Here is a 14,647-nt window from a genome sequence, read left to right as displayed (position 1 = left end):
AAAAACATGAGTTCAAACCTTCAAACCCTTGCTTAAGCTAGACACAAAGACACAAAGCTACACACAGAGCACAACATGTAGCACGAGGACATTGCTCTATACAAATTCTAGTCAATTCATTAGATTCAGGCTTAATTAAGTGTCATTACATTTTTTTGAAACTGTAGCAATTATGTCAATTTCACTCAAATGGTTATGATTCCCACATTTAAAGTTTTGATATATGCACAAATTTAGCCATAGATAAAATGGGTTTGCGATGCTAATTGAGGTTATCAAGATGTAGCAGTTATTGGTTTATTTATAGTGAGTCATATTTCCAAAGTACATGGAAAACAAGAAGCCCTAAGTATCTTTATGTTGAGATACAGATGGCTAAATGTGAAGGCTTGTGCTGGTAAGAAGTGACAAAAATTGTAAAAGATTGGCCTTTTGGGTGGAAAAATAAAAACATCATATTTTTAAAAAATCAAAACACAAATACATGCAAAAATGTGGAAAAACTATTCACAAAGTTGTTCATTCTTGGGGTTTTTTGTCTTTGAAAACACCCATGATGGATACTTTCATATATTCAACTACAGCTGACAAAAAGTTTTAAAAAAAGAAAAAAATATTTGTACCAACTCCTAACTCAATCTTCATTAGGACAATTAAAAATTTTATAAAAATGCAACATTCCTATACATTTCCTCTCTTGATTTATGCCTCCATACTCTCTTGGCTTAGCTCCTAACTCTGCACAGCAGTGTCAGCTTGTATAGAAAGCTACACATGTCCCTGCTTTCACAGCCTTGTAAACAGCACAGAAAAGTCAACATCCCAAAGAGATGCCAGTGGCATCTCTAAGTGACATTATTTTCAAAGGCAGATACAGTTTGAAAGGACATCAGTTGAAAACTTCTGCAGGTGACTTTTTCTGCAGAGGGAGCCCTCCTGGAAAGCAAAACACAATTATTGTGGAATCATTCCTTCCATTAGAAAAGTGTTGAATTCTGATGGGAATTAACTTCCATTTGTCTGAGTTTCCTTAAGTTCAAGCATGCTGTCATCCTCTTTAAATATTATTTTGTAACCAGGGATGACAGAACTCCCTTGTATTAAAACACAATGTTGAGTTCCAGGATAAAATCACCATTTCAATTGTGGGCAAAACATTGCCAAATTCAAATACTGATTTTGAAATATTTTTATTGGTTGATCACCTGACTTACTGTCAGGACACCAGAAGAAAACTCTGGGTTTCACAGCATTGAGCTTTAAACACAGATGAACAAATTAACACTGATGTTAATCAGAGCTCTGAGTGGCTACATTTTGGCAGTCCAGACCTCAGAGCTCCAATCTAGAAATAAACGGAGTTCACAGGAAATTTGTGCATGGGCAGGGGTCAAATACATTCTTTATGAGAGTGGGCAAATGCATCCACCAGAGAGGATCCTAATGATCCTTTCTTTTTGCTAAAATACCCTGTCATTTATAGTTCATTCTCCAACCACCTTGACAGCTGCAGGTAAGGAGTTTTCCATCAACAGTCTTTCATCTCAAGACAGAGACCATTTTAGTGTCACCCTGAAGAGTCATCTGGGCTAAAAACTACTGTAAAAATAATACAATAATGTAATTAAAATCTAAATCCATGTGCGTATGGTCCAAAGAAACAAATTCATATTTATCAAGCAACCTGAACTTTGATTTGTACCAGCTTCAAAATCTTATTATTGGCTTAACAGAGTCTATACACGTGACCATGTATTTAACACAGTAGTTAAGTGGTAGCTATTTGAACTACACAGGAAAAATCAATGTCACTAATTAAATGTGTACATGTATAACAGGCAGGACAAGAAGCTCTCTTGGGTTTGTTTTCTGCCCATAGAAATGCAGGGCACACATACCACCAATGTCAATTTTTAGATTTGCTGCAAAATTAACAGAAATCTGCACAGCAGCACTGCCACCTTTGTCTTTCGTGGAGTCTAAGGCTTCTGTAGGACTTTAATTGTGACTACTTCCAAATGTAGTTTATATTGCCTCAAAATGCACACAGCCCTCTGTTGTGTTTGTGTAAGAACAAGAGGTTTGTTCTTGGACCTGATCACCTACATTTTACACTTTCTCTTTGTTACCCTGTGGTACAGTGGCCAAAACGAAATGAAGGATGAGTGAGTGCATGCTTTTAGGGACAGAGAGAAATTATCAAATTAGGAAGAAACTTCACAGCAATCCTTGTTCTCTGGAAGGTAAAGAGTTGGCAACAAGGTCAAATCTTCCACGCAACCGTTACCATCTCCACGTCTGATGTGCTTTCTGAAGAGGCTTTGTAGCAGGGGAAAAATGCACTTTGCACAATTATAACGCCACAACATATCACTGTGGGTTGGAGAAGCAGTAGCACACCCACTTTTTGTTAGGGCACAGCATCACAAAAGCTGATGTACTGCCAGCTGGAGCTCTAGAGCCTGCTGCTGCCACCATGGCATCTAAACCAACAGCAGGAGGGTCAGTGGAGCTCAGCCCAGCACCGCCCAGCTGGGGTGATGCAGCACTGCAGAGTGCTAGGAAAGGCAGGGCATGCAAGGGGGTTTGGATAAAGCAGTCTGAAAAGGGAGAAAAGACAGAAACAAGTCTCTGTGGAACAAAAAGCAGGTAGCAGCACTAGAATCAGAGAATCATTAATGCTGGAAAAGATCTCCAAGAGCACCAAGTCCAGCCATCAACACAGCACTGCCAGGTCCACCTCTAAACTATGTCCCCAAATCACAACAAGCACATTTCTTCCTTCTTCATAAGCAAAAGTAGATCTAGACTGTAAGTTTCTGAGATTTTTAAGGATAAAATTACTTAGTGTATAAATTGCTATTATTCTGATGAAATGCTTTTGCTTATGTTTTTCCTTTGCAAAGAACAAAACACTGCATTGCACATGCACACTCAACAGGCATCTAGCACATATTCCATCAGCTCTCACACAAAAAATCATCTGTTAAGGTGAATGTTTCTTGAATAACATTAGAAACAGATTTTCAAATCTGACTTGTATTTAATGGCCCCAGTTCAATGAGGATCCATTGTTTGCAGATCTATAGAATTAAAGCACAAAAAAATCCAAGGGATTTTAATCAGTTAATGTTTGCATTGTTGTGGGGAAATGTTTAAAAAAAGATTGGTCAAGAAAACAAATCTAAGTAGGCTGTGGAATATAAAGTTATTAAAATTTGGCTATGACTTTCATAGGTTTGCAGAGTATAAGCCTACAGATGACCAAGGGTCCTGATGCAACACAGCCTCTAAAGAAGGGTATCTGAAACGTAAAAATGAATTTTCCTTTTGCTGCCAATACTTTTTCAAAAGAAAAGACACAGGAAAGGCAGACATATTTCAAGATTTCTCTTTGTGTCCTTCCTAAGTGCAGTAAACTCCTCACAGCGTGGCTGCAGCAAAAGGAAATGGCCACAGACAAATCAGCTGCATTTACATTATTCCCCTTCTGAAGTTGTTTTCACAATCTGTCATCTTGCCATTGCAGATTTTTTATAATACTCAGCAGCCCTAGTTCACCACCACATTAATTATATTTTTCTCTGAGATAAAAATCATCAACTCAATCATACATTTTGCTAAAAGAAAAACACTAAAAAAATGTGGAAGCCGGGGTAGGAGCATGATTAACAAAAATTACTGTGCTTTTTTTTTACCTGATGCAGTGGAATGACAGTGCAGTGTCAATAATTATGGTAGTTAATATCTGGCACCACCTTAATTTACAGCCTCAGACTATGGGTTAGGGGAAAAGAGGAAAGAGAGGGGAGACCTAAGACACAGAAGTTTACAGAGAAATCAAATGCTTTTTTCAAGTAAGTCCCCCAATGGCCTCCTTTAAAAGCAGCAAACAGACTAATATTACAATTAGAGTAGAATTGTTACGGTGTATAAATGAACAGTTTAAATGTCACAGGCATCTTAAATAAATTTTGCAATTACTAAATAAATGAAATAATCTCATTTGCACTGACACCCAATTACAGCACACTAAGCAGTGTGTTTTATTACCTCCTCACCTCTCCAATCACCTCTGCAGCAGCTCCTTTTCACCAGTAAAATGTTAGTTATTTGTAAAACATGTCAATGGATTTTAAGATAAATCTGGCAGGACTTCCTAGTTAAAAACCTGTGCTGACTTTACATCATTTGAAGTATATCAGACAAAAAATTATTGATCAATAAACAAAACACTACAAGTATTGCAGATCCATGGATATAGTATGACCTTTTTGGGTGTAATTAAATAACCCATTGGAACTTCTGATCATGCTGGGATATCTGAAATCAATTCCTACTGCAAGAGCCATAGTTTGCACTAGATTGCCAGTGATATGAACTAATTTATTCCACAACACCTAAAGCAGATGTTGCTCCTGATTGATGTCTGCATCTCTGTTTAAAGGGACATTTGAGCACAGAGTCCTGCAGAGAGAGATGGGCAAGGGAACCACAACTGACCATATGCAAAATTAACATTCCTTATTGAGGGCAAATATTCCTCTAATGGACAAAATTTGTACGAATTTGTTTATCCTACACAAATGTGCAGCAAATGGCTTAAGCAAATATTTCCATCTATGGTTGTTCAACAGCTATTTGCTGAGCATAGCTTTAAGATTTATGATTAGTAACTTAAGCCCCTAATTGATGTTAATAGCATTGAGTGCATGGTATGCAAAAACTTGCCAGTCATCAATGTTCATTATTTGATTCACATTCTCTGCTTTGCTGAATGTTCCCAAAGAGTAAATTTATCTTTTAAAAATCCACGGCACATAAGCACAACAGTTCTGTAAGGCAAAAGTCAACACTAATCAGTTTACAAATAAATATCAAAGAATAAAACTGGAAATATCCAACTACACTGAAAGGAAGGTCTGGCTTAATGAATGAAGCCCACTTTATTCTACAAAATCCTACTTAGTTTCACAATCTGTCAGTAAAGTAACACTGAAAACAAAGAGAAATCTTGAAAATCAGACCTTCACACTGCCTTATCCTAAAAGCATAAATATTGGAATTATTTAATTAACAATTATACCGCAATTATATGGAATAAGAAAAATAAACTGAGAAAAATGAAAAAAAGTAGAACAAAGAAGCAGCCTCAACCATAACAACTGAGGTTGAATGGGTGAATGGGTGAATTTGTTCTTTCGAAGGATTAATAAAACAGAACATGCAAGACAACTGAAGTCTATAAAACTATGACAAAAGTGGTTTTCTCACAGGGAAATTTATTCCACCTAAGCCTTCCAAAGGAGGGGTTGAAAATATCTCTTATGACCTGTACCCACTCTGAGCCTTTTTCCAAGGTCTTTCTCCAACCCTGTCAACACAGGCATGTTCACCTTAAAGCAGGTAGAACTTACCTTTCTTACTACTGCACCACAAGGAAGGCTGCTACCGAGCATTTTGTTCTCTGGCTTTGGACCCTGCCTGCTCTTCCAAAGACTAAAAAAATTCTACCCAAAGGTCTTAAAAGATGTAATGCTCCTGCAGCTCAAATGGTGCCCATGCAGAGTCACCTCATTAATGCCAACTCCACAATTTGTATCAGCACTCTTGAAGGTGCACATGAAGTGACATTTAAAAATAGGTCCAGAAATAATACAGTGAACTTATAAATATATTCAAGCATAAAAATGAAGAGGAATATAAATTATTTAAGTGAAAGGATGCCACCTGCACAAGGTTAAAAGATAGATAATGGTTGTGATCAATTGTGAGCTGGTGAAGGGAGTACAGTTCTAAACAGGTGATCCATCGTGGACTGCTCCAGGATGAAATTTGATAAAGTTATGGAAGGAACAGAAATAGTTTAAGACTACTCAGTCCTTGGACTTTGATTTCCTGCTCCTTGAAAAGGAGTTTTAAATCCTACATGATTTTGTTTGCTTGCATGTTTGTCTTTGCTTCTGCCCCCCTGTCTGCACATCCTGCTGCAGCAAGCTCGGGGCTGTCCCTGCCTTGGCACAAAAGCTGCTCTCTCCAGGAGGAGGAGGAGGAGGAGGAGGAGGAGGGTGGGATTCACTGCAGCCAGAGGCATTACAGATTGACACAGCCATTCAGAGATGGCAGACACAGTGGGACATGTCTCCTGATAATGACATCCAAGGGCTCCAGTCTGGTCATGAGCTACCCCATGGACAGATCTGGAGGGAGGAAATGCTTTTTTCCAGGTCAGTGGGCAAGAACTGAAGAGTGAGTCACCATCCCCTTCCCTGGGCTGCTTTGGGATTCCACAGACCAGATTCTTTGGCATTTGGAACATGCTAAGGAAGGCAGGGAAAATAAAGACATTTCCTGGGACAGGCTGGGGTTGCTGCCTCTGGTCTTTTGCAAGAGGCCCCGGTATATTCAAGCTCTTTAAGGTGTCCAGAAATTATAGAATAAAATTCTTACAAATCTTCAGAGCTAAACATGTTAGCCTGCCATTCCAAGGGGCAAATTCAACGAGCCAGGAGATCCCTTCAGTTTGGCTACGGGTGCCCAGCTCTGCCAGGGAGGCTGCTGTGGGAAAAGGCCAGGGCAGTTCTGGCTGCTTCCACTGGGCTCCACAGCTGAGCCTGCCCATGCAGCTCCTGGTGCCCCTGTCAGAGTGCACCTGAGAAAGGGCAGAGAGGTGCCAGGCAGCACGGAGTGAGGGAAAGCTGTGAGGAACAGCCCTGGGAGCAGCCAAGCCAGAGAATGAGACGGGGAAGGAGGTGCTGGAGCAGATCCTGGTTTCACCTCAGTGCTGTGAGGAGGGGGAGTGTGAGCAGCCAACCCACCACAGGTTACATAACATCACTAATTTCACTGTCAACAAAGCAGAAATTCACACAAACCTGGTGGTGACTGTATGCAACTTTGCATCTGCCCACTATTAATTTCTGTAATTATTTTATAAGCAGCTCTATGCTTGCTTTCATTACTCTTCCTATTTGATAAATGAGTTGCCAATCACCTACATGAATTAAACAGAAAAAGTCTACAGATTTCATGCACAGGCTCCTCCTCATACTCAAAGCCAACCCTGTTCCTCTGTATTTACCACGACTGCTCTCTGTGAAACAACTCCAAGAACAGCTGTGGTGCTACCATGAAGCATTTTTTTTTTCTGTACCAAAATACTACCAACATAACTACTCATAAAACAAACCACCAGCTTTGGACATTAACATAAAAGCTAATCATGTTATTATTTTTACAGCAACAGTTCAAAAGCTCAGTGGCTGAATAATTATACCCCAACCTGCCATCATTAAATAAGCATTAAAGGGCTATACATACTGCTCTGGGGAAAAGAGAGTTCCAGAAAAAAGGGCTAATTATACTGAAAGGTAAGACATCATTTTCGGTAATAAAGCTAAATTTACTGTAATTAAAAGCCAATTTTCAGCTTTGGTCTTTAAAGAAATATTAAGTACTGTAATAAATACATATTTATCTTTCAGACTCACAAGATGGTCCCCCAAATGAAAAACACCATATGTGGCATCTTACATGCTAAGCAAGTCAAGAAGTAAATTCCTACAGTATGAAACATCATCACTGCTAGTGCTAGAGTAAATTTAGATTTGTAATAAGAAACTTCACAGAAACTGAAAACAAACTGATAAATAGTGATTAATATCTCTCCAAATTTCCTATACAATTTCATTTGAGGAGCAACTAACAAATGCACAGTACTGAAATGTTTCTTCAGACTAAATGTTAATGTAAGTTTGTGGTAGGAAATTGTAACAGCAGGTAAAAATTCCATCAGTGTTGCACAAAAATTTCCCAAGATCAAATTTAAACAGTAATTTTTACCAAAAGGTTTTAAAAGTCTTTAAATCCATCCTAGATTCCATTGTAAGAGCACTTACTGGGTCTGTGGATGGTGACAAAAAACAAGAACAGTGAGAGAAGAGTTGCCACCATCTAAGGTGACTCAAAGGTCACTCTTTGGGAAGGGGTCACAGTTAGATGGAGGGATTAAGGTCCCTTCTAAAAGCAATAAAACAATGAGGGAGTCCCACAAGGCAGAGAATGACCATTCAAACACACACACAAAGGTCTCCTCCTCCTCTTCCTCCCTAGTTGGCTTATCCAGCTCTTTCCAAATGAGGGCCATTGGCAGCTCATCTGCATGAACAGGGATGGACAGCATGGAGAGGAACCCTCCTTGTGCACTGCCCTGCACCAGCAAAACCTGCATCACCAGGAAAACCTGCATCCCCAGGTAAACCTGCAACCCAGCACAACCTGCATCCCCAGGTAAACCTGCAACCCAGCACAACCTGCATCCCCAGGTAAACCTGCAACCCAGCACAACCTGCAATCCAGCACAACCTGCAACCCAGCACAACCTGCAACCCAGCACAACCTGCATCCCAGCACAACCTGCATCCCCAGGTAAACCTGCAACCCAGCACAACCTGCATCCCAGCACAACCTGCAATCCAGCACAACCTGCAACCCAGCACAACCTGCATCCCCAGGTAAACCTGCAACCCAGCACAACCTGCATCCCCAGGTAAACCTGCAACCCAGCACAACCTGCATCCCAGCAAACCTGCAACCCAGCACAACCTGCATCCCAGCACAACCTGCATCCCCAGCAAAACCTGCATCCCAGCACAACCTGCATCCCAGCACAACCTGCATCCCAGCAAACCTGCAACCCAGCACAACCTGCATCCCAGCACAACCTGCATCCCCAGCAAAACCTGCATCCCAGCACAACCTGCATCCCAGCACAACCTGCATCCCAGCACAACCTGCATCCCCAGCACAACCTGCATCCCCAGTACAACCTGCATCCCCAGCACAACCTGCATCCCAGCACAACCTGCATCCCAGCACAACCTGCATCCCCAGGTAAACCTGCAACCCAGCACAACCTGCATCCCAGTACAACCTGCATCCCAGCATAACCTGCATCCCCAGCAAAACCTGCATCCCAGCACAACCTGCATCCCCAGGTAAACCTGCATCCCCAGGTAAACCTGCATCCCCAGGTAAACCTGCAACCCAGCACAACCTGCATCCCAGCACAACCTGCATCCCAGCAAAACCTGCATCCCAGCAAAACCTGCATCCCAGCAAAACCTGCATCCCAGCACAACCTGCAACCCAGCACAACCTGCATCCCCAGGTAAACCTGCATCCCAGCACAACATGCATCCCCAGGTAAACCTGCATCCCAGCACAACCTGCATCCCAGCACAACATGCATCCCCAGGTAAACCTGCATCCCAGCAAAACCTGCATCCCCAGCAAAACCTGCATCCCCAGCAAAACCTGCATCCCAGCACAACCTGCATCCCCAGCACAACCTGCATCCCCAGCACAACCTGCATCCCAGCACAACCTGCATCCCCAGGTAAACCTGCATCCCCAGGTAAACCTGCATCCCAGCACAACCTGCACTCCAGCACAACCTGCATCCCAGCCAAATCTGCATCCCAGCATGACTTGCATCCCTGCAAAACTTGCATCCCCAGGAAAACCTGCATCCCAGAAAAACCTGCATCTCCATGAAAACCTGCATCTCCAGGAAAACCTGCATCACCAGCAAAACCTGCATCCCAGCAAGATCTGCATCCCCAGCAAGACCTGCATCCCCAGCAAGACCTGCATCCCTGTAAAACCTTTATCCCCAGCAAGACTTGCACCCCCAGCAAAACCTGCATCCCAGCATGACTTGCATCCCTGCAAAACCTGCATCCCCAGCAAAATCTACATCCCAGCAAGACCTGCATCCCAGCAAACAGTTCCTGCCCCTGTTTAGCTTCCAGGAGCACCAATTCCCTGTGCTGGCAGTGCCTCCTGTGCCACTGCTGCCTGTGCACACACAGCCTGCAGGGTGTTTTAACCACAAGCAGATGGGGGGAGTTCCTGTCCCCATGCACTTTTCCTTTGGCATCTCCTGAACGCTCTCATTAAGGTGCTAACCAACAACAAGTAGCCTATTTTATTAGCTACTTGTTGTTGGTTGTCTCCTCAGCAACATGCTATGAAGTTATCAGGAAATGGAGCAAGACAATCTCCTGAGTTCTGTGGTCTGGCCAGAGTAACAGCTATGTTTGAAGACTGTTTGACCTCACCCAACAAATAAATCTGCTTCCTTATTAGGGCTTCCAGTCTGCATGAAGCAGCAGGAAGCTAATATATTTTCTTCTTTATTATACCTCAGCTGCAGTCTCACCCCACGAATCAGAAAATCTAGATCTTCAACCAAGATTTGGGTCAATCCAGTGTTTTCTCAAAATCAGTATCAGTTTACTTAGCCAGAAAACACTTGGCTATGGTAATCATTTCTCTCGAGTCAATTTCAGACTGAAATGTAAGTTATTTAGTCCCAATTATACATTTTGATTTTCTTTACATTCTTTGAGACTCTCAGAATGGTAACTAAGGATCAAGAATCAAAGAAAATTGTTTCTAATATAAAAAGCTAGCATTGTATGCATCCACCTTCCTTCTCCTACAATGCATGTTTCATTATTAGAAAAGTACTAATAATCACATATTTTAGACTTACAAATTTAATCAACTTAGAAATATCAGTCTCTAGTCTAGCTTAAGAAATCTTACCCAATCTTCATACTCCAGTGTAAACACTGTCCACTATCAAGCTACTGGCCAAAACGACAACAAATCTGACCAGCAGCTGAAGTATGAGACAGATCACAGTACAAGACACAATGCTCCTGTTTAGATGCACAGATATTCTCACATATATACTTAGGAAAACCAGGACAATTCATCACTGCAAAAAAAATTTCCAAATGGGGTCAGTGGCTTCTGCACAGAGAACTCTGAAAAAACAGAGATGCTGCTGATGACATAACTTCATGAATCCACTGCTTTGTTTGCAAAGCATTACAGCTGTTGCAGGTGAGAAAACACATAATAACTTGACATAACTGATCAATACATAAGCTAATTTCAACTTCAATAAGTAAGGAGCAGGTAGAAGAAAAATCAAAGAGCCATAATAAAACTTATATGAGAGGAAAATGAAATAAAATTACTATCATGAGGAGGTCAGAGGAGGACAAGAGACAGACAAATAGGCAGAGAAAGAGAGAGAATGTGTTTGAGAGACAGACAGAGAAGGAGAAGCCAGTCCAACAGTGAAACATCTGAGCATAGGAAGGAAGCTGGGTTTGATCCAGGCAAAGATGAGAAAGCTCTAGGAGGTAATGAGCATAAGCCAGCACCCCCAGATGCTTCTCTGCTACCTAAGAGAATATAAAAATAAACATCTCTCAAAGACCAGAATACAGGTAGTGCTTCAACTGACGCTGTCTTTGCTTACTGCACTGATTTTTGTCACAGCAGCATGGCAGTGAACAGCAAAGCTATGGTGGAGAGAGAAAAAATACATCGTGCTACCTATGTAAAATACACCCTGCCATCTATGTGATTTGTATTTCACATGGATCCCATGATCCATGTGAAATAAACCCCTTATCCACGTGAAATACACTCTACTATCCATGTGAAATACAGCCTGCTATCCATGTGAAATACAGCCCTTATCCATGTGAAATACAGCCCTTATCCATGTGAAATACAGCCCATGATCCATGTGAAATACAGCACTTATCCACGTGAAATACACTCTACTATCCATGTGAAATACAGCCTGCTATCCATGTAAAATACAGTCCTTATCCATGTGAAATACAGCCCTTCTCCATGTGAAATACAGCCCTTCTCCATGTGAAATACAGCCTGCTATCCATGTGAAATACAGCCCATGATCCATGTGAAATACAGCCCATGATCCATGTGAAATACACCCCTTCTCCATGTGAAATACATCCTGCTGTCCATGTGAAATACACCCCACTACCTTTGTGCAGCACAACAGCACAAGGAGCTCATCCTCTGGTGCCACAGAATTTCCCCTTCACATCCCACCTTGTAGGAGACTCTCTCACCAAAAGCATCCCAGAGCTCCATAGCCAACTGTGCAGGAGGAAGAGGCTGTTTGGAGATTTCTCCAGAACAGATGGCCTTGAAGGCAAAGGCCCAGGAAGGCTGCTCTGTCAGAGGTGGCTCTGGAGGAGACATTCTCCTGCAGGGAGGGGACAGCTTGCAGGAGCCAGCCAGAAGGCCCTGGTGGGTGACAGGAGTGCCAGCAGCACGTGGTACTCTCCCCTGATGGTGAGGAGCCATCTAGTCCCAGCCCCACTCTGCCCCTGACCTTTCCCCTTCTCCTCAGAAACACAAACCCAACCAGACACATTTCCAAGCCTCTCTCCAGGCAACTGTGCACTGTTGAATCCTGCACCTTCACCTCCAGCTCTGAGCCAAATGCTCGAACAAGAGAAACCTGGAGCAGCTTCTCCACTGCTCTCAGGTGACCTACAAGCACCATTTAAATCAGCTCTTTTATAACTTGTAACAACAAGCTGAACAACATTTTTGAAAGACTGACACCCAGGTTACACAGGTATGACTCAGTTTACCTCGACATATCTGCACATAACTCCAATTTCAGCAACATTATCTGGAGAGATTTTTTTCCTAACGCAAACACCATGGTGCAGAACATGTCCACAGGGAATCCATAAACTTGGTTTTATTTATGGCACTTCTCTATAATTGCTTCAGTTCTTCTTTTTCCACTTGTAGCATTCAAAATCTATTTCCAAAGAAACATTTCTCGTAAAATTATAAAAGATTGCTATTTTTGCATAGGGTTCAAAGAGTATAGAGGAGTCAGCTTTTCATGTTGTGTTTCTTCTTTCCCTGAATTATGAATCTACTCTTTCTCCTCTGAAGCATCCAGCAGCACAAGTTTGAAACTGGAATGTTCTGATGGAGCCCATTTCACAGTGAAGGAAAAGCTGAGGGTTTTTTTGCTGCTCTGATATTCCTACTGCCATAAAAACACAAGCGCTTGATATCCTGAACCTATCCTTCAACAGAGCAGTTCACCACTTGGAATTTCAGCTCTTCCTAACTGGGATGCAAAGGTGGCTCTCCCTGCCAGGTCAAGGCTGATTACAGCAATTCACATCACCTTAACTTCTACAAAATTCCATTGCAGAGGAACAGCTTCAGTTTGCTCTTCTCCGCCTGTCCTAGTTTGACTTCATACTCACACATTAACAAATTGTGCTGTAAAATCAAGTATAAGAACTGTAATGGGGAGAAGTGAAGATTTATATCCTCTTTAAACTAGCTGTCCATGTAGATTTTTATCAAACTAGCATGTACTAAGCTGAATTCTCAGCTAAATCCACCACTAAAATGAGCTCTCCAAATGAACTTCTTTTTCAGTACATTTCACTTCATTTCCCAAATGAGAGTTACAGGGATACAGTTGATGGACTGTCTCACTGAAAATTTCTTTCCTTGAATTTTCCTTGATTTTGTATTTTTCACAAAAGCAGGCAGATCTTGAGAGAATGCCTATATCCTCTTGGTCCAACAGGGATCTGTTAAAAACCTTGTCACTTTTAGAAGTCTCAGTCTGCACAGACAACGCCATTTAAATGAGTTCTGTTCACATTACATTTCTCATTCAGCAATTATTATCTCTTCTCCTGACTTAAACAACTCATTTTCCTCCACTTCACTGTATCATAAATCCAAATAGCTGAACTCATGCTCCATCTGAAACTTCATTTCATGAGAGTAAAAAAAAAAAAAAAAAGCTGTGGTTGCCTCTTTGGTAAAATTAGCTTCTGCTAATAGCTTCATTCATTTATCCATTTGTTTTATCCTTCCTTTCCCAAGACTGTTGCATTTCTAAACTTTTTCTTTAGTTAAACTTTTGATGTAACTTATCAGATATTCTGCCTATCATCTCCACTACAGTGCAGAGGCTGCTCAGCACTCTGAAATAGCATGTCTCAATGAGCACTATGCACAATTTCATTTTCCACATGCCCATAACACTTCAGCACACCTTTGGGCTGGGCATTAATCAATCATAGTCGACTGGGGTCAAACCTTTCTTCTTTCTCTAAATGCAACCGTTTCTCTTACTCACATGTAAATGGAATGACAGAAAAAAGGCATTCCTAAAACATTTCTGGCACGAGCAGTTCTACATTATTTCAATCAGCCTATCCATGTACCCATAGGATAAAGTTTTAGGGCTCACAGGCTGTGAGAGATAAGGAACAAAACAGCACAGGGCTCGCAGTCTATCAAGGTTCAACTCACATCATCTCCATAACAAGCCCTCTGTGTCACCACTGGGGCTGCAAAACTAACTCCAAACTTATGTCTGGCATCTTTTTTTTTCCACAGCATACACATTGCCATGCTGCTCCTCCACCACATCCTTCCTTTCAACCCAACTCAGATTTCTTTCTCCACTTCTTGTCTTTTTTTTTCTTTTGTTCTTTTTCTTTTCCTTTTAGGAAAATGTATTTCTATCCCACAAGAACCAAGTGCAGTTCCAGAGACTTGATGAATAGGCCCAACATACAGACTCATGATTTGTGAGTATCATCAGCTCCATTTATCAGTGTGGAAACTTGTACAAGAGCAAAGTGCATTGGCTCCCTAAGAATCACTGTTTCAGTCCCTGGGATAAAATCTGCTCCTCACGTTCTAAAGTCCAATCATTTGTCAACAGACTCAGATTTGCATTTTCCATTTC

The 14,647-nt window shown here is 41.6% G+C and overlaps 1 protein-coding gene across 4 annotated transcripts in view; it reads right to left on the bottom strand.

The window, feature by feature from the left end:
- The window catches only part of SLIT3 (slit guidance ligand 3), a 483,584-nt gene that overhangs the window by 168,333 nt on the left and 300,604 nt on the right, over nucleotides 1-14,647 (bottom strand). The window lies entirely within an intron of this gene.

Source organism: Anomalospiza imberbis, chromosome 15 (genome assembly GCF_031753505.1).
Source record: "Anomalospiza imberbis isolate Cuckoo-Finch-1a 21T00152 chromosome 15, ASM3175350v1, whole genome shotgun sequence".
NCBI lineage: Eukaryota > Metazoa > Chordata > Aves > Passeriformes > Viduidae > Anomalospiza > Anomalospiza imberbis.
Note: the sequence above shows the minus strand (reverse complement) of the source record. Positions and strands in the feature narration are given on the sequence as shown.